This window comes from Periplaneta americana, chromosome 10, assembly GCF_040183065.1.
Source record: "Periplaneta americana isolate PAMFEO1 chromosome 10, P.americana_PAMFEO1_priV1, whole genome shotgun sequence".
In the NCBI taxonomy this organism is placed as follows: domain Eukaryota; kingdom Metazoa; phylum Arthropoda; class Insecta; order Blattodea; family Blattidae; genus Periplaneta; species Periplaneta americana.
Genome location: NC_091126.1, coordinates 68,361,510 through 68,383,057, shown reverse-complemented (window position 1 = coordinate 68,383,057; position 21,548 = coordinate 68,361,510). Strand labels below are relative to the sequence as shown.

Here is a 21,548-nt window from a genome sequence, read left to right as displayed (position 1 = left end):
CCGAGACAATACTGGGCCTACTCTACAGGAACGACGACACTTACCTTCCCGACGATTGACGAGGCGGAACGATTTGTTAAAGCCATACCGGCCAGAACTTTTGGACCGTCCGCACAACTTTTCATCGTCCATACACCATCTCACCAAGGACAAAGACTTCCACGAAACCGAGAGATCAGTGTCGTCATGAAGAATGTCGGCACCCAGATCCCGGAGGACGAATTGTTGCAGATTCTACGGGAAAAGTTCCCTGGAATCAAGCGCACCTCTAGAATAACTTCCGCCCAGACTAACCAGCCGACGCAGATGGTTCGACTCATAGTACAAGACGTGACCACAGCCGACCAACTTCTATGTGGAATCAACATAGCCGGACGTAATTACAAAGTCGAGCCAGCCCACGAGACAGTATTCCACAGACCGTGTCAGAACTGCGCCCAGTATGGACATAACAAAACCGACTGCCGAAACGACAAGACGTGTTTCACTTGCGGAAAAAATCCCGTCCACTGCAAACACCCACCAGACAACCAAGTCAAGTTCTGCGCCAGCTGCAAGAGCGATACCCACTATACGGGCCAAGCACGCTGTCCAAACTACCCCCGACATAACCCAACCCAACAAACTCCAACCCACATCCCGGTTCAAACACCCCAACAGATCCCTCCACCAATTCCTAAACCCTCACAATCCAGTCCAATCCAACTTCCCGAACCAAGACCTGGAATATCGTACGCCAGTGCGGTAAACCCGACAATGACCGACACGACAGAACCAACAACGGAACCGACACAGACTAACACCGAACAAATCGTAGCAGCAGCTCTAAAATCTGCAATGCAGAAAATAGAAAGCTACATCGACCAACAGATCAACAGACTGCGAGATGAAATTGTGATGTTCACAATTTCACTCCTCACGACAGACGCCCAACCCAAGACAAGACGAACGACTTTAGCAACAGCTAACCAGACAGCAAGACGGCTCTTACGCAGACAAGTTGCTCACCACTTTGTGGGTAACAAACTACAACTATCACTAGCACCACTGAAACGTGACACGACCAACCACAGACAAACAACCAACAGCGGCCCTTCATAGGGCCGCGCGACAAAAGTAAACCACAACCAACACAGACAACAGCTTCATCCAGCCACATAAATCTGCAAGATAACAGCATCCAAGGCCAACGCAGCAGCCTGGTGTGAGCGGAGAAGACGCTGACCCGTAGAGAGTCCAACGAGCGAAGCCTAGCCGGGACCACAACTCAACTGTCGCTACAGACAAAACACCGTAACCTGAAGAGGGCATATGTAAGACCCTAAAACAGGTTGCCCTTTGGGCAAACAACTTTGAGCTTGAGCTTGAGCCGTCGAGATCACTTTTAACCTTCGTCACACGAGCAACATGACTGGACGCGGCAAGGGAGGCAAGGGTCTTGGCAAAGGTGGAGCGAAGCGCCACAGGAAGGTTCTCCGAGATAATATTCAGGGCATCACGAAGCCGGCCATTCGTCGTCTCGCCCGACGTGGAGGCGTAAAGCGTATCTCCGGCCTCATCTACGAGGAGACGAGAGGTGTTCTCAAGGTCTTTCTGGAGAACGTAATCCGTGACGCTGTAACATACACCGAGCACGCGAAGCGGAAGACAGTCACGGCCATGGACGTGGTATACGCCTTGAAGAGGCAGGGGAGGACTCTCTACGGGTTCGGCGGTTAGACTGCCTACACACGTCTGCTGCCGAATCCGTCGGCAAAACGGCCCTTTTCAGGGCCATAAAATCCGTCTAAAAAGGGCAGTAGTTGTCGAGATTAATTTAATTCACCTTTACTGTGTGACCACTAGCTCAACAGGCCAGTGCGGAAAACAGAACTTATTTCGTAGGGGCACTTCAGTATCAGCAAAAGACGTTGTAAGAAATGCCTCTCCGTTTTTCAAATGGGTCTGACCCCAACGCTTGGTATATCAAGTGGAAAGACCGGATTCCTCTGTGAAGCCTTGCTCCTCGGATTATGTTACCTGTTACTGTAAACTTCTGTAAGTCAATAATCACTGTCCGAAGAATTGGTGGGTAATATGACAACGCAGGTAGGCAATGCTCACCAGACCGTAACAAGGAACCGAGGGGATTGACACATACTGAACATCACATCACCACGTTTTTGCAATGCCAACTTTTAGGTCATAGGAATCCAGTGTGGTAAACACTGGGGAGAAGAGGTACACATCGCATGTCAGAACACAGGACTTCGTCCTGTCAGACAACTTCCACGTATAGCTTGCGTCATTTCGGTTCGAACGAAACGACAGAGAGAGGGGAAATTCGAACGCAAATTGTCAAAGCCTTCGATTCCTACGAGAAGGTCATGTCATCATCTCAGTATTGGGGTTCCTGCGCGTGCGGCCAATATGTGCACCAACAAACAAACGCATTAGGAACTCTATTATAACGCCGTAAGTTGTTCACCAGTTATCGATTTCTTATTCAAAATTAGTTTCATTCGTAGTATGTAGTAAAGTAAACTAGTATATTCAAACGTATATGTCTAAAACCACGATGGGCACCAAAGAAGGGGACTTGTGATTATTTTCACGATAATCTCCATTACTCTAATATGATAGAAATATATTACATAAATTTCGAAGCCAACTATGTACCTTGGCATCATCATCTAATTTAACTCGTATTGTGTTAAATTATATAATAATAATGAAACCTTTCTATATGCATCAGTATAATGTGTTATCACACAATAGCCTAGTAAATGTACAACGGTTTCAAGTACTTCAGTGCGAACCTGGGACAACGACATCGTTCAGAGCACAAAATTACAGAATGATGATATTAAATCAGCCCACCGGTATAGAGAGAGAGAGAAAGTTGACACGCGTAATGAAATTACATTACGAAGCCGTGAGAGAGGATTAACAATACTGGCTATTTCTGACTTTTGTGAGGTTAGTGGGGCCCTTAAAAGGGCCGTTTTACGGAGAAGGGGCTTAAGCCTTCTTCTCGGTTTTCTTCGGGAGGAGAACCGCCTGGATGTTGGGCAACACACCACCCTGGGCGATGGTGACGCCGGACAGGAGTTTGTTCAGCTCCTCGTCGTTGCGAATGGCGAGCTGTAAGTGACGAGGAATGATCCTAGTCTTCTTGTTGTCACGAGCTGCGTTGCCAGCCAACTCGAGAACTTCGGCCGCCAGGTACTCCATCACCGCGGCCAGGTAGACTGGCGCACCGGCACCAACTCGCTCTGCGTAATTGCCCTTACGCAAAAGACGGTGGATACGGCCTACCGGGAACTGCAACCCAGCACGGCTGGATCGAGACTTTGACTTTCCCTTCACCTTGCCTCCCTTTCCACGACCCGACATGATGCTACTCCTACTTGCAGCTGTTTAACTACAAGAACGACGCCTCGCCCAAAATGATGCAGGGCCCGGTGTCAGAGTTGATTGCTGGCAGAGCCAGCGGTCGTTTTAGGGTCTTACATTACAATGCCCTCTTCGACCGTGAGTGCTTGTGAGTGCAGTGTTAATAGAATGTTGGATATTTAGGGCTTTTATGAGATTGAGATTGAGACGTGGAAAGAAGACAGGTGGGTAGAAAGTAAGAAAGAAGATTTAAGAAGCAGATTTTAAGTTCTGATTTGTTGTTATTTGAGGAGTGACCATGAACTGTTTGTGATGTAAATTATTTACTGGGCTTGCGTGAATTTTGAATGTATTTATTTACTGTTAATTATTCAACGATAGCTATCATGCATCACTAAGCAGTGGTGAGGGCAGTCACAATTTGTTTATATTGTTGTTATCCTTGTGTTTGGGCGTTGGCATTTTGACTTCAGCTATCCAGCAGTCGGAGAGATGTTCGCTGGTACGTTATGTTGTGGGTGGGGTATTTGATTTCGATTTCCTCTCGTTGTAGATGAAAGTGGATTATTAATTGTATGTGTCGGGTTCTGGTCTATGACATGTATGTGCATTCCTCAACGATGGCATTCTTTTGGGGTATTTATGGGAGACAGACCGCGAATGAGCCGACTCCGGGAGACGAGGGGTTTTGTAGAGAGGGAGAGAGAGGGGGAGAGTTTAATGGTTATTTTGTGGATTGAAGTGATCTTGATAGGCTTGTAGGAGTTTTTCAATGGTTGTGTTCTTGTTGGTGTGTGGAGGATTGTTAAACATATGTTGTGTGTATGAGCGACGTAGTGCGAAGTGTGTGTATTTAGTGACTGTTCGGATTAGGTGTGTGGAGAGTGGTTTCGTTTTGGTGTGGATGTATACTGTGTCGTTTCTGGTATGTTTGGGTAGTCGAAATATCTGGCGCAATAATTTCCTTTCACGGGACTCAAATTTCTTTTGTGTTGAGGGTGAAGATTGCAATAGAAAGTAGGAGGAGTAGGTGCACTGGGATCGAACCAGTGCTTTATATAGGTGTAGTAATGTGTTGGCGTGGCAGCCTTGTCGTCTAATGCCGCTTAGGTAGCTTACTGCTTTAGTGGCTTTGTTGTATTTGTCCCATATTGTTTGCGCTATTGTAGTCCAAGAGAGTTTTGATGTGAGTGGAATGCCTAGATATGTTAATTTGTGTTGGAGTGGTATTAATGCTTGTCCGATTGTAATGTGTTGTCTGTTTGTGATTCGTGATTTTAAAGAGGGGCGGAAGACACAGGTTTGGGTTTTTTCGGTGTTGATGGTAATTCTCCAGGTGTTGGCCCACTCAGTGTACTGTCTCAGGGCGTTGTCTATTAGTACCCTGGCGGATCGTAAGCGGGGATGGGTGGCCCAGAAAGCAACATCGTCAGCAAACTGTGCCAGGCCCACTTGATTGTTGTTGGGTTGAGGGATGTCAGATACATATATGTTATAGAGCCCGACGGTAACCTTCACTTTTACGCCAACGTCAATAATCGACAGCGGACCAATCGTAAAGTCACAAACGTTTGCGCTGTTTCTATTGGCTCGCACTGGGAAGGCAGTACGGCATTGTCCCTGCGACTTAAATATTTTTCTCCCTCCGGGCTCATCATCAGACGAGCACCATGCCCCCCAAAGCTTCCGGAAAGGCTGCCAAGAAGGCCGGCAAGGCCCAGAAGAATATTTCGAAGGGCGATAAGAAGAAGAAGCGCAAGAGGAAGGAGAGCTACGCCATTTACATCTACAAGGTTCTGAAACAAGTTCACCCAGACACGGGAATCAGTTCAAAGGCTATGAGCATCATGAACAGCTTCGTTAACGACATCTTCGAGCGCATCGCCGCGGAAGCTTCGCGGCTCGCGCATTACAACAAGCGGTCGACCATCACCAGTCGGGAGATCCAGACAGCCGTCCGTCTCCTGCTACCCGGTGAGCTGGCCAAGCACGCCGTCAGTGAAGGGACCAAGGCCGTCACAAAATACACTAGTTCCAAGTAAGCGGGAGTGCTTGCTAGGGAATCAGCAACCGGCCCTTTTAAGGGCCACAAGTTATTCATAACAGAGTAGATGAATGAAGAACAACAGCGTTTCCCACCGAGTGAAAATTTAAATAATCACCCCGATAACACTTCTAGGATAGATAATACATTATAGGCAGTCCATGGGAGACTTGGATCCACGAGGCAAATTCGTTTCCTTAATAGTTTCGTACGACTTATATGAGAGCGCGGTGTCATTCCTACTCACTTGGCAGCATTAATTGTTGAGGGAAAACAACTTAGAAGGTAACTTGTCGACCGCGGTCATAATCCTTCCGCAGGCCACTACTGAGAATCTGTGGACATACGGGTAATCTATCTTTATTGAAACTCGGGTTCATAACATACGACTGATACTTTATATATCTGTCACGTAATCCATCAAGAGACAAATGTCCCCCCCCCCCTAGTCAGTAGCGAGCTTCAGTCCATTCGTAGTAGCCGCCGGTGCAAGAAGTGAATTGAAGTTTGTGTGAAGTTCCGTAGTATGGCATGAAAATGATGTCGAAAATCCGACTACAGTTCCACAACCATGTGGTTGAAAGGAGGCTCCGCTGTTGAACAACAATCCACCTGTGGCTTAACTTAGAATGCCGACTAGCTGTTTTATTAATCCCGTGTCAATCCAGCAGTGTGTGACGTTGAAACGTAACCAAACTGCCGTTGATAGATAGATTTATCATCTATCCCAATGACATCCAACGAGCTTGGTAATTTAGGTACAGAGTCTAAGCAGGCAGTTTACGTGTGTGTGTGAGCGAGTGCAGGTTTTATCGAGTGCACCCCAATCCCATCGTCCTCAAGTGCCTACAGATTACGCAGTTTCATCGGCAACGGCCATACCATGTTGAAAATACCGGTTCTCGTCCGATCACCGAAGTCAAGCAACATTGGGCGTGGTCAGTACTTGGATGGGTGACCGCTTGGGAACACCACGTGCCGTTGGCGATTTTTTTTTTTACGTCACTATTTCCAGCGTGTTCTAATAAGACTTATGGGATATTATGTTCCCTTCCCTATTCCAGCTATAGCTTGGATGATGACGCCGCTGCATAATTGTAGAGTAATTGATAATTCTTAAGTACTTGCAGCTCCGTATTGAAACTTATGACTGGTAGCATATTCATATGAGACGGTTCACTTCTCTGCGTTTTCTCGAAGAAGGGAATATGTATTCAGGGGATTGTGAACGTACCTCGCGCTCTCCCTAGAAGTTAGAGACATTTTAGGTAAAGAATGTAATATACTGTACATATATGGCTAATTAAAATCCCATTAGTTACTACATTTCAGTGGGTAGTACAAATTCCATAATGAAAATATCTCTGTCCTAGTAGTTGTATCCTTTAAAGAAGCTCGTTGTTTTCCCATGATGAAGGGCAGAACTTGGTCGGTAGAAATTTAAACAGACTGCATTATCAGACCAGGCGTTATTTCAATATCAGCGTTTAGTTTAGGAAATATAGCAATAGCGGAGTTGGGAGAAGTAGTTATAGCATGTACAGTAAGTATAAACAGTTCGCTGTACTGTACAGTGAATATAAATATTTGAATGTACGATGGCAAAACATCAGACATACAGTACGTAGCTCACATATCTTTAAAAATAAATAAATAAATAAATAAATAAAAATAAAGAAGACATTCTGAGGAGTGAGTGGAAAGTGCATATTATAATGAATATTTTTAACTCTCAGTTGACATTGAGAGAGAAAGCCATGCATCGGGGAACCGGTGACTGTTTTTGCGTTACCTTCTGCTATTGGCGTTGTTGGTTAGTAACGAATGAAAGGGGTAGGACGCGGAATCAAATGTCAAAAAACGATAGGGAAATAATAGTAACTGGTTGTATTTCGATCGAGCTCGGCGTGCTGATTCACCAGTGGGGTGTTTCACAAAGTTTACAATCTTTGGAAATTGTGAACTCTGTTTGTAAACTTCTGTTTCACAATCTTTGTTTGTAAAGGTGGACTGTACAAAGGAAATCAAATCTTTACGAATGAAATTTTGCGCTCTTTACAAGTGATATGTTTGTTTCACAACGAAGGAGTAATTTTACAAACGTGTAAACTAAACTTTACTAGTGAAGTTAGCACATTTTCTACAGTAGCCCTGTTGAAATAGCTTCTAATTGTGAATGAAAAAAATAAACACATATGTATAAAATCAATTTTATAGTAACAGGGTACCATTAAGAATTACACTGAAGCAGTTGTGATGTTATTGAGTAGTTCTAGCGACTCAGACGAAGATTTTGCATTTAGGCCTAACGTAGAATTTTCCGGCCACGTTCGTATCATTGTACGAATATTAATGAAAGGTTTCGAATGAATCCCGCGCTATACTTCAGAATACCGCGTTAGTTCTTATATACGAGGAACGTATTTAATAAATACTCGCACTTAAAGAAGAAAAACTTTGCACCGAAAACCAATCACTTAATAATGCAATGTCGGCATTACTTACGCAGTATTCTGAAGTCGTTCCGAATCCCATTTCGCTGTAATCTCTCCTACAAGATATGGGACATCACATGCAACATCTGAAAGGGAAAAGTGGTGCCCTAACCTCAAAGCGAGAACTGCATTGGTTGCATAGTAGCTCTCAGTTCCCTGCGTTAGCAGATAAGAACGGAATTTATAAGATTACAGTGTGCAAAAGTTCACACATGGTAGTTGATGTTGTTACAAGATTGAAAAAACTCGAGGCGGGTTATTGATCACCGAATGTGCTTACTCGGGCAAAGGATTTTTATGCTCCTCCTGCTGGGTTCCCTAATGTTGGCGAGGTTATGGATGAAACAATAAAATATACTGATGGACCAGCAGAGAGCGAAGTTGATTTTAATGGATGGACATGTTAGCTGCTCTATCAACTGCATATAACTACGTGGGTCAAATCCATTATTTATCAATTATTTGAATGAATTTCGCGCTAACTTTCGTCAGTTAAGTCGTAGGCTAATTAATGCATTGGTATGCTCGACCAATTGCATGCCGCGAAACTCCGTTGTCGCCGATGTAGCAAAATCTAAATAAAATATATATAAAAAAATATAAACATGTCCATCGATAGTTCTAAAATTACAGCTACTTTACCTCTGATCCTTAGTGATTTTTGTAAACTGTCGTTGGCGATTTTGTTCAACCAATTATGCGTATTTGTAAGTTTGTTTCGCCGATTTTGTAAAGTTCGTTAAAACATACAAGTGAATAAGATTGCATTGTGAAACACAGTTAACAAGCATATGTAATATTTCCGTTGTTAATTGTATATTGTTAATTTGTAATTTGTTAGCGTTGTGAAACATGCCCCCATTTACCTTTAGAGGTAATATCTACATTAATATTTAGTTAAAATTTAAAGAAATTTTAAACGAATGGAAGCTGCATTTTAATTCACCCCAAATTACTATGTTCCCTTTCAGATTATCAGCTGTTGTTGTTGTTGTTGTTGTATTGTAAGTTCTCACTTATTGTTAGCTAGCCGTACCCGTTCGCTCCGCTCCACCTGTTAGAAATAAATATAAAGTAATTACATAATTAAAATAGGACGTCTGATCCAGGGAACAACTTTTACAACAGCGCAAGATAATCTGCTTCGCATATTACCCAATTTTTTTTTAGCACTGCATTTATTGCATATATATTTTATGTATTTTAACACGATTCAATTGAGCATAGTTAAAATATGAATTATTAAAATAATGGATTGCCAAGCTAAAGTACTATTACTGCATACTAAATCAATACACTCTCGTTGTTCGTTAATTCTCTGAGATTAAAATGCGTGTACATAAATATTATTTTAAGAAATACAGAAAACGAATGTACAAAATAGCCTATCAAATTTTCTGTGCATAAGAAGCTATTTTAATCTTACCTGTCCTCGATTTACTCAGACGTTACTGTAATAACATTATAGCATTATGTCCATCTAGAGAAACTACAGTTTCCAATGGTGAAATAATAACTAATTATACAAATCAGTTAATTTACGAGCTTGTGATATTACTTCATACAAACACAGAAACATTCCCTGTAGGCTATGTTTAATAGCTTTCGATTGTTTGTTGATGTCCAAGGCCCCTGTTTCGATTGTTGTTGTCCAAGGCCCCTTATAGACGAAGTCATTTGTTCTTAATTCATTGCACCGTCTTAGATAGCGTTATTTTAATTTTAAAACTCATTTATCTCATTAAATATCAGTCCTATCAAAATGTTGTAAAAAAATAAAACTTAACGGAAATCATTTTTAAAGGAACATCTGTTATGTAACATTTTTTCTCAAATATCAATAATAAGCGAGATATTTCGATTTATTTAATTCAGGCCCCCTTATAACTCCCCTTTTAAATAATGTATTTCGAATGCCATATAGCCTAAAATCTAAGTTACAACAAACTTAATTTATATTCCAGTTTTCATATAAATCGGTTCAGCCATTATCGCGTGAAAAGGTAACAAACATACAGACAGACATACAAACAAAAATTTCAAAAATGCGATTTTCGGTTTCAGGGTGGTTAATTATATATGTTAGGACCAATTACTTTTGGAAAATCGAAACTTACCAGAAAAATTTCGGCTACAGATTTATTATTAGTATAGATAGTACGAGATACGACCGCAATTTTGTACGACTAGTGTAATGAAGGAATGCAAAAAATTATTTTGGAACTTTGCAATGTTAGTCTATCATTAAAATAAAATTAAATCTTAATTCGTCCCTTTTGCAGGAGTCTTCTTCATCCAGTATGTTGTTGGCTGATATGGAGGAGGAGGGGGGGGGGACATGCTCTAAAGGGATTAAATTTGCTTAGCAAATCGATATGGTGACTAACGCTTGCAATGCGTCATAGCTATAATTGTACTGCGCGGTAATTTCAGAGTAATAAGAGTTCAGTTCAGGGATCTGCTAATTTCTTCATATTGTGTTCGGCAATGGAATAGTACCGCAGTAGCATTAAGAGGTTTTTATAATTTGAACTGATATGTGCAGGTATATTGACCCCCCCCCCCTCCCACCGCTGGCCGACGCGGACTGCAATGACAACAGTAAGCCACACGTCATACGTAAGCCTTTCTTCTTCTTCATCTTTGCTCGCCTGGCAAATACAGTCTTGGATTTCACATATTCAATTTTTCACAGTCCCAACTCCCTTGCATGGACGTGTTTTCACGTACCTTTAAAGTTTCTCCTCTCATTCATTCAGTCTATTCGCAAGCCTGAGGGTTTTCCGTGGTTTTCCCTAAGGAGCTAAGACAAATGTAGGGATGAGCCCAGAAAGAAAAGGGCATTCACTTCCTTAGACCCTGGTAACTGCTCTTTTTAGAGGAAGGAGGAGGAGAAAGAAACCCCCCCACCCCCACCGACGTGGACTGCAATGACAACAGTAAGCAACACGTTATATGTAAAGCCTTTATTATTATTATTATTATTATTATTATTATTATTTACAATGGGACTAAAGGTGGTGTAGATACACTATGTCAAATGTGCCACAATCTTTCCTGCAATAGAAAGACGAGGCGCTGGCCACTAGCAATATTTTACAACATGCTAAATATTGCAAGTATAAATTCATGGATAATTTATAGTTAGAAGAACTCAGAAAACAATATCAAGAAAACAATTCATTTTCCAATTGTGTGAAGAGCTGACAAAACCGTGGATGCAGCACCGCTTTGCACGTCCTACTTTACACCGATCTCTGCGGGCAACAATTGAAGAACATCTGAACATTGCTGTGCAACAACAATGCCAGGTAATGCAGCCAGATGGTGAACGTACTGTTTGCTATAAATGTCCTGCAAAGAAGAGGAGAATGATGACAACATTTTGTGGACTTTGCAAAAAGGGGTTCTGCAGAGAACATCGCGCTGTTGTTTGCACTAATTGTAAATAGGACAATAACATGAACGTAAAGACTTTATGACAAACTTAAAATTAAATGAACACTAATGGCTACGAAAAGTGTAAAAGTTGTTAAATGTGTGATATTGAGTTGATTTCAGTTAATTAAAATGTGAGTAGTAAAAATTACGAATGCTTACCTTTAACATGAGTACAGTGATGATTACCTGTCTAGGGTTAAGTAGTCGCGTGGTGAGTTTAGGAATTCCCAGACCACCTCTAAGATTGTTTAAAATAAAGGTATTGTAATCGTACGTTTCTGTCTTTTGTCAATAGTAACGTTGACCTTTCTTTTTCGAGAAAACAAAATCTGTTGTACAGTTAAAGGTACTGAAATAGTAAGAAATTTTCTGAAATCCCCACGCGTTTGCAAGTGTAAGTCTCTGTTGTAACCTGTTGATTTACGAGAGACTGCGTGTGCTTCCGTACAGTGTTTCTAAAATGTGCAGTAACGAGTCAGAAATCATTGGAATGTAGTGTAGGTGTGTTTGTTATAACCGGGAATCAATCCGCAGTACTTGACCAATCAACTACGGGAAATATCAGAAAAATTGGCAGGAGTTAGCAAGAAAAACAAAGGTAAAATATCACGTGAACGAGCACCGATACCGAGCACTATGTACAATATACCCTAGAGAAAAAGACAAGAAAACAAAAGTCAACCGCTGCAAGTGTTACGAAGTGGTGTGTGAAACATATAATGAAGAATGTCTGCGGGAAGCGCATCTAGTGAGATAAAGGGTGAAATGGAGGATTCTGCTAAAAATAAAGAAAGGAAGAAAAATGTTTACAGTTAATACAAGTATTGTTTTCTCTTGTGGGTTTATGTTTAGTATAATAGATGTGTGTGTGTGTGTGTGTGTGTGTGTGTTTCATTAAAAATTAGCATATCCTTAATGAATACATCCTAAGTGGTATAAATGAAATTGTATAAACTGCAGGGAATCTTAAAATATGAAAATTGCGATAGTTGTTTTCTTTACAGTCCGACCTTTTTTAATAAACTAGTGTGAGATATGAAGTTTTGCACATTTAAGGGTTGTTAACATGAATGTAAGGAATATATATTATGATATGATATGATATGATTCTCAAATACTCTGTCCTGCTGACCCTTCACATTTCTGTATTCGGGCGAGTGTGTATTCTTCTTCTTCTTCTTCTTCTTCTTCTTCTTATTATTATTATTACTATTACTATAATTATTATTATTATTATTATTATTATTATTATTATTATTATTATTATTGTGTGAAGAGTTGTATCGGAAGTGCTTTATAGACTAAATTAATAATTTCTATCTTAACTGAAATATTTACATTATATTTCACACAGTATAGTTACAGGTAGCATAAATTCAGATAATGGTTTTTATATGGGAATCTACTTCTTGTGTTTAGAGGCTACATTTATACAGAGTTAATAATTTCTCCCCTATGTAACATATTTCCATGAAATTTTATACGCATCTATGCAAAAACGAATTATGCTCGTGTAATTAGGGAATTAGGGAAAAATTAGTGTTTCTGATAATTTTTAATGTTTTAATAGAAATTATGCTCCTAAAAGATGACTAGCCTGCCATATTTTTCGCAGTTGGTAACAAAATGCTAGATTCATGGATATACTCCATAATTTAGTTGTTCATTATATGTTCAAGAAGTGTTGAATTTTTCTTGGAGAAATTAAGCTCCTTCATCCAGACTCTGAAAAGTGGCTGCTGTCGAATTCGTAAAGCGCCACCAAGAGATGAATATAACATCTAAGTTTGCAGGATGTAGCAGCTAAATTTTAAGCCGTATAGAGTTTAATATTTGATTAATGTGTGGGTAGAAGAATTGAAAGTTAACTCAGGTTTACTTGTAATGCACAGCCTGTTAAATATGTCGTAAAAAAAAAAAAAAAAAAAAAAACTAGTTGCACAAATCTCAGTAAACGTGCCAATTAAATGAATGCTAACGTATTATAGATTGCTTTTCGCGTATTAAATGAAAGTACACATCTTGTCCTATGACCTCCATAAGGGAAGGTTTAACAATATAAAACAGCCACTGACCCCACGAACAAAAATCAACTGAAGAGCGTGACTTAAAAAAAAAAAAAAAAAAAAAAAAAAAAAAAAAAAAAAAAAAAAAAAAAAAACTCATGTTTTGTCCCACCTCTTACTGATATTGATGTTTTGTATGTTGTTGTGCACAATGCCTAGCTTTTGTTTAAGCCTAGATATTACTTAAACTTCGGTTATGATGAAGTTGATTTTCTTACATAGTTTTGCGTTCTGGACAACTGTGCGCCGGCATCTCTCGGAACATCCGAGATCAGGTCCCTATCCCCTCCACCGCAAAGTCAAATAGCGTCTGTCACTTGATTTTGAATATTAAACAAACATACCATCACGGCATTTCCGTTATGGCATCTGGTGTCATCAATAAGCTACAAATAAAGGAAAGAAAGAAAGAAAGAAAGAAAGAAAGAAAGAAAGAAAGAAAGAAAGAAAGAAAGTAGCACAGTCACTGTCCTGAACAAGGTACGCAAGTATTATTTTAATTAATGCGTATCGCCTACCAGCCGCCGAAACTATTCGACAGGAGAGTGAATATCCTACACGGTCCTGTAAAAATGTTCTGAATACACTAAATGACGTGTAATTTTTTTTCTATTATTAGGACAATTGAACGTGTCATTGCTCCTGCGGGTTGCTTTGTTTCACACCACAGAGAATTCAGGTTCTCTACCCCCCGGGATTCTAGAGATAAGAGAGCGATGAGGTTAAAGGAGTAGGCGTTTGTTCGTGTTTTTGTTTTTACTTTAGAAAAATTGCGAAACGTGACGCAATAGCGATAAGTTTTATGAACAAGTTTGCTGAATCGACCAATTGAAGGTAATTTATATTTTGCTAAAGAAGAGAGGAGATTAATGAAATCAGTTATTGTAATAATCGTAGTAGATTGAAGGAATTGTTTGTATTCAAACTCCTTTTGTGAAATAAGCTGCTCGGATGCTTATCAGGGTGACGGTTATAAATGTTATCGTAATACCCACCCGAGGTCACAAAGGTCACAGTCTTCCGCTTGTCCTTTCCTAAGCAGACCACGTCTGTACTATCGAAAATAATGAGTCACAGTTATAGTTTCGTGAAAGTAAAAAATGTTAGATAGGAGACAAGTAGCTACTCTTATACAATCATAATCACATTTTGTATCCAATATAGTATAAACGAGCTACATGTAAGTACTGTGTAAAGTTTCATTAAAACAATATATTATATATGAGACAAGTCACTAATTTTTGTCAAAACGCATCGTCTATAAAGGGGTAGTTTCTCCTCTTATACAGTAGTGACTATAGTGCGAAGTTTCATGGAAATATGTCACATTTTTAGTCCAGCTAGATTTGCTTTCTGGACCACTTTGAGCCTTGGCGCTTGTGATCGGTCGGACGGAGGATCACTCGTCCCGGCGGCGTTAACCCTTAATTTGGTAAATATATATAATGTGCAATATTATAGAACTGTGAAATTTTTTTTTAATTTTCCTAAGAAACTTTGTTATCCATCGTTCTATTAAAAAATTGTTTATTAACCTATAGGATACATTGCGATATTTGTCAAACAGGCTGTGGGAAAATGCTGATACGGTGAGGAATGGAAAGGGAGAAACCATTTATATTATTGAGGTGACCTTGAACTGAGGGTAGTAGGAACGAGACCTGGAGTACGGTACAACCGGCTCTTCCGAGAAATAACTAGTGGCCCTGAAAAGGGCCTTTTTGCGGGCAGGAGTACCTTTGTTAATTCAAGCCCTCTCGCCGCGGATGCGCCTAGCCAGCTGAATATCCTTGGGCATAATGGTCACGCGCTTGGCGTGGATGGCGCAAAGGTTGGTATCCTCGAAGAGACCGACGAGGTATGCCTCGCTTGCCTCCTGCAAGGCCATTACGGCTGAGCTCTGGAAACGGAGGTCGGTTTTGAAATCCTGAGCGATTTCACGCACCAAGCGCTGGAAAGGCAGCTTGCGGATGAGGAGCTCGGTGCTCTTCTGGTAACGACGGATCTCGCGAAGAGCAACTGTACCAGGTCGGTATCGATGGGGTTTCTTCACGCCTCCAGTAGCCGGTGCGCTCTTCCTAGCGGCCTTCGTTGCCAGCTGCTTTCGTGGAGCCTTGCCTCCCGTGGACTTACGCGCAGTTTGCTTCGTACGTGCCATCGCTTACTCCTTCGTCCTCGCAACCCAAGTTGACGCAATACAGTCGCGCCCGCTGCCCCCAAGAGGGGTATTTATGTCTTCGCCCGTTGAGAAGCCACGCCCCTTCCGTAATGTGATTGGTCCGCGGGTTTTAGTATATAAACCAAAAAATGACCCGCCGTCGAGATCACTTTTAACCTTCGTCACACGAGCAACATGACTGGACGCGGCAAGGGAGGCAAGGGTCTTGGCAAAGGTGGAGCGAAGCGCCACAGGAAGGTTCTCCGAGATAATATTCAGGGCATCACGAAGCCGGCCATTCGTCGTCTCGCCCGACGTGGAGGCGTAAAGCGTATCTCCGGCCTCATCTACGAGGAGACGAGAGGTGTTCTCAAGGTCTTTCTGGAGAACGTAATCCGTGACGCTGTAACATACACCGAGCACGCGAAGCGGAAGACAGTCACGGCCATGGACGTGGTATACGCCTTGAAGAGGCAGGGGAGGACTCTCTACGGGTTCGGCGGTTAGACTGCCTACACACGTCTGCTGCCGAATCCGTCGGCAAAACGGCCCTTTTCAGGGCCATAAAATCCGTCTAAAAAGGGCAGTAGTTGTCGAGATTAATTTAATTCACCTTTACTGTGTGACCACTAGCTCAACAGGCCAGTGCGGAAAACAGAACTTATTTCGTAGGGGCACTTCAGTATCAGCAAAAGACGTTGTAAGAAATGCCTCTCCGTTTTTCAAATGGGTCTGACCCCAACGCTTGGTATATCAAGTGGAAAGACCGGATTCCTCTGTGAAGCCTTGCTCCTCGGATTATGTTACCTGTTACTGTAAACTTCTGTAAGTCAATAATCACTGTCCGAAGAATTGGTGGGTAATATGACAACGCAGGTAGGCAATGCTCACCAGACCGTAACAAGGAACCGAGGGGATTGACACATACTGAACATCACATCACCACGTTTTTGCAATGCCAACTTTTAGGTCATAGGAATCCAGTGTGGTAAACACTGGGGAGAAGAGGTACACATCGCATGTCAGAACACAGGACTTCGTCCTGTCAGACAACTTCCACGTATAGCTTGCGTCATTTCGGTTCGAACGAAACGACAGAGAGAGGGGAAATTCGAACGCAAATTGTCAAAGCCTTCGATTCCTACGAGAAGGTCATGTCATCATCTCAGTATTGGGGTTCCTGCGCGTGCGGCCAATATGTGCACCAACAAACAAACGCATTAGGAACTCTATTATAACGCCGTAAGTTGTTCACCAGTTATCGATTTCTTATTCAAAATTAGTTTCATTCGTAGTATGTAGTAAAGTAAACTAGTATATTCAAACGTATATGTCTAAAACCACGATGGGCACCAAAGAAGGGGACTTGTGATTATTTTCACGATAATCTCCATTACTCTAATATGATAGAAATATATTACATAAATTTCGAAGCCAACTATGTACCTTGGCATCATCATCTAATTTAACTCGTATTGTGTTAAATTATATAATAATAATGAAACCTTTCTATATGCATCAGTATAATGTGTTATCACACAATAGCCTAGTAAATGTACAACGGTTTCAAGTACTTCAGTGCGAACCTGGGACAACGACATCGTTCAGAGCACAAAATTACAGAATGATGATATTAAATCAGCCCACCGGTATAGAGAGAGAGAGAAAGTTGACACGCGTAATGAAATTACATTACGAAGCCGTGAGAGAGGATTAACAATACTGGCTATTTCTGACTTTTGTGAGGTTAGTGGGGCCCTTAAAAGGGCCGTTTTACGGAGAAGGGGCTTAAGCCTTCTTCTCGGTTTTCTTCGGGAGGAGAACCGCCTGGATGTTGGGCAACACACCACCCTGGGCGATGGTGACGCCGGACAGGAGTTTGTTCAGCTCCTCGTCGTTGCGAATGGCGAGCTGTAAGTGACGAGGAATGATCCTAGTCTTCTTGTTGTCACGAGCTGCGTTGCCAGCCAACTCGAGAACTTCGGCCGCCAGGTACTCCATCACCGCGGCCAGGTAGACTGGCGCACCGGCACCAACTCGCTCTGCGTAATTGCCCTTACGCAAAAGACGGTGGATACGGCCTACCGGGAACTGCAACCCAGCACGGCTGGATCGAGACTTTGACTTTCCCTTCACCTTGCCTCCCTTTCCACGACCCGACATGATGCTACTCCTACTTGCAGCTGTTTAACTACAAGAACGACGCCTCGCCCAAAATGATGCAGGGCCCGACGGTAACCTTCACTTTTACGCCAACGTCAATAATCGACAGCGGACCAATCGTAAAGTCACAAACGTTTGCGCTGTTTCTATTGGCTCGCACTGGGAAGGCAGTACGGCATTGTCCCTGCGACTTAAATATTTTTCTCCCTCCGGGCTCATCATCAGACGAGCACCATGCCCCCCAAAGCTTCCGGAAAGGCTGCCAAGAAGGCCGGCAAGGCCCAGAAGAATATTTCGAAGGGCGATAAGAAGAAGAAGCGCAAGAGGAAGGAGAGCTACGCCATTTACATCTACAAGGTTCTGAAACAAGTTCACCCAGACACGGGAATCAGTTCAAAGGCTATGAGCATCATGAACAGCTTCGTTAACGACATCTTCGAGCGCATCGCCGCGGAAGCTTCGCGGCTCGCGCATTACAACAAGCGGTCGACCATCACCAGTCGGGAGATCCAGACAGCCGTCCGTCTCCTGCTACCCGGTGAGCTGGCCAAGCACGCCGTCAGTGAAGGGACCAAGGCCGTCACAAAATACACTAGTTCCAAGTAAGCGGGAGTGCTTGCTAGGGAATCAGCAACCGGCCCTTTTAAGGGCCACAAGTTATTCATAACAGAGTAGATGAATGAAGAACAACAGCGTTTCCCACCGAGTGAAAATTTAAATAATCACCCCGATAACACTTCTAGGATAGATAATACATTATAGGCAGTCCATGGGAGACTTGGATCCACGAGGCAAATTCGTTTCCTTAATAGTTTCGTACGACTTATATGAGAGCGCGGTGTCATTCCTACTCACTTGGCAGCATTAATTGTTGAGGGAAAACAACTTAGAAGGTAACTTGTCGACCGCGGTCATAATCCTTCCGCAGGCCACTACTGAGAATCTGTGGACATACGGGTAATCTATCTTTATTGAAACTCGGGTTCATAACATACGACTGATACTTTATATATCTGTCACGTAATCCATCAAGAGACAAATGTCCCCCCCCCCCCTAGTCAGTAGCGAGCTTCAGTCCATTCGTAGTAGCCGCCGGTGCAAGAAGTGAATTGAAGTTTGTGTGAAGTTCCGTAGTATGGCATGAAAATGATGTCGAAAATCCGACTACAGTTCCACAACCATGTGGTTGAAAGGAGGCTCCGCTGTTGAACAACAATCCACCTGTGGCTTAACTTAGAATGCCGACTAGCTGTTTTATTAATCCCGTGTCAATCCAGCAGTGTGTGACGTTGAAACGTAACCAAACTGCCGTTGATAGATAGATTTATCATCTATCCCAATGACATCCAACGAGCTTGGTAATTTAGGTACAGAGTCTAAGCAGGCAGTTTACGTGTGTGTGTGAGCGAGTGCAGGTTTTATCGAGTGCACCCCAATCCCATCGTCCTCAAGTGCCTACAGATTACGCAGTTTCATCGGCAACGGCCATACCATGTTGAAAATACCGGTTCTCGTCCGATCACCGAAGTCAAGCAACATTGGGCGTGGTCAGTACTTGGATGGGTGACCGCTTGGGAACACCACGTGCCGTTGGCGATTTTTTTTTTTACGTCACTATTTCCAGCGTGTTCTAATAAGACTTATGGGATATTATGTTCCCTTCCCTATTCCAGCTATAGCTTGGATGATGACGCCGCTGCATAATTGTAGAGTAATTGATAATTCTTAAGTACTTGCAGCTCCGTATTGAAACTTATGACTGGTAGCATATTCATATGAGACGGTTCACTTCTCTGCGTTTTCTCGAAGAAGGGAATATGTATTCAGGGGATTGTGAACGTACCTCGCGCTCTCCCTAGAAGTTAGAGACATTTTAGGTAAAGAATGTAATATACTGTACATATATGGCTAATTAAAATCCCATTAGTTACTACATTTCAGTGGGTAGTACAAATTCCATAATGAAAATATCTCTGTCCTAGTAGTTGTATCCTTTAAAGAAGCTCGTTGTTTTCCCATGATGAAGGGCAGAACTTGGTCGGTAGAAATTTAAACAGACTGCATTATCAGACCAGGCGTTATTTCAATATCAGCGTTTAGTTTAGGAAATATAGCAATAGCGGAGTTGGGAGAAGTAGTTATAGCATGTACAGTAAGTATAAACAGTTCGCTGTACTGTACAGTGAATATAAATATTTGAATGTACGATGGCAAAACATCAGACATACAGTACGTAGCTCACATATCTTTAAAAATAAATAAATAAATAAATAAATAAAAATAAAGAAGACATTCTGAGGAGTGAGTGGAAAGTGCATATTATAATGAATATTTTTAACTCTCAGTTGACATTGAGAGAGAAAGCCATGCATCGGGGAACCGGTGACTGTTTTTGCGTTACCTTCTGCTATTGGCGTTGTTGGTTAGTAACGAATGAAAGGGGTAGGACGCGGAATCAAATGTCAAAAAACGATAGGGAAATAATAGTAACTGGTTGTATTTCGATCGAGCTCGGCGTGCTGATTCACCAGTGGGGTGTTTCACAAAGTTTACAATCTTTGGAAATTGTGAACTCTGTTTGTAAACTTCTGTTTCACAATCTTTGTTTGTAAAGGTGGACTGTACAAAGGAAATCAAATCTTTACGAATGAAATTTTGCGCTCTTTACAAGTGATATGTTTGTTTCACAACGAAGGAGTAATTTTACAAACGTGTAAACTAAACTTTACTAGTGAAGTTAGCACATTTTCTACAGTAGCCCTGTTGAAATAGCTTCTAATTGTGAATGAAAAAAATAAACACATATGTATAAAATCAATTTTATAGTAACAGGGTACCATTAAGAATTACACTGAAGCAGTTGTGATGTTATTGAGTAGTTCTAGCGACTCAGACGAAGATTTTGCATTTAGGCCTAACGTAGAATTTTCCGGCCACGTTCGTATCATTGTACGAATATTAATGAAAGGTTTCGAATGAATCCCGCGCTATACTTCAGAATACCGCGTTAGTTCTTATATACGAGGAACGTATTTAATAAATACTCGCACTTAAAGAAGAAAAACTTTGCACCGAAAACCAATCACTTAATAATGCAATGTCGGCATTACTTACGCAGTATTCTGAAGTCGTTCCGAATCCCATTTCGCTGTAATCTCTCCTACAAGATATGGGACATCACATGCAACATCTGAAAGGGAAAAGTGGTGCCCTAACCTCAAAGCGAGAACTGCATTGGTTGCATAGTAGCTCTCAGTTCCCTGCGTTAGCAGATAAGAACGGAATTTATAAGATTACAGTGTGCAAAAGTTCACACATGGTAGTTGATGTTGTTACAAGATTGAAAAAACTCGAGGCGGGTTATTGATCACCGAATGTGCTTACTCGGGCAAAGGATTTTTATGCTCCTCCTGCTGGGTTCCCTAATGTTGGCGAGGTTATGGATGAAACAATAAAATATACTGATGGACCAGCAGAGAGCGAAGTTGATTTTAATGGATGGACATGTTAGCTGCTCTATCAACTGCATATAACTACGTGGGTCAAATCCATTATTTATCAATTATTTGAATGAATTTCGCGCTAACTTTCGTCAGTTAAGTCGTAGGCTAATTAATGCATTGGTATGCTCGACCAATTGCATGCCGCGAAACTCCGTTGTCGCCGATGTAGCAAAATCTAAATAAAATATATATAAAAAAATATAAACATGTCCATCGATAGTTCTAAAATTACAGCTACTTTACCTCTGATCCTTAGTGATTTTTGTAAACTGTCGTTGGCGATTTTGTTCAACCAATTATGCG

General features: G+C 41.7%; 1 protein-coding gene and 2 non-coding genes across 4 annotated transcripts in view; 2 read left to right on the top strand and 1 right to left on the bottom strand.

Moving 5' to 3' along the window:
- cher (filamin protein cher) overlaps positions 1-21,548 on the bottom strand; it is a 1,020,924-nt gene that overhangs the window by 229,081 nt on the left and 770,295 nt on the right. The gene's annotated exons all lie outside the window — the stretch shown is intronic.
- LOC138708273 (5S ribosomal RNA) lies at positions 6,288-6,406 on the top strand. The gene has a single exon (XR_011334678.1). It is a non-coding gene; the product is annotated as a 5S ribosomal RNA (ribosomal RNA).
- On the top strand, positions 19,220-19,338 carry LOC138708272 (5S ribosomal RNA). The gene has a single exon (XR_011334677.1). It is a non-coding gene; the product is annotated as a 5S ribosomal RNA (ribosomal RNA).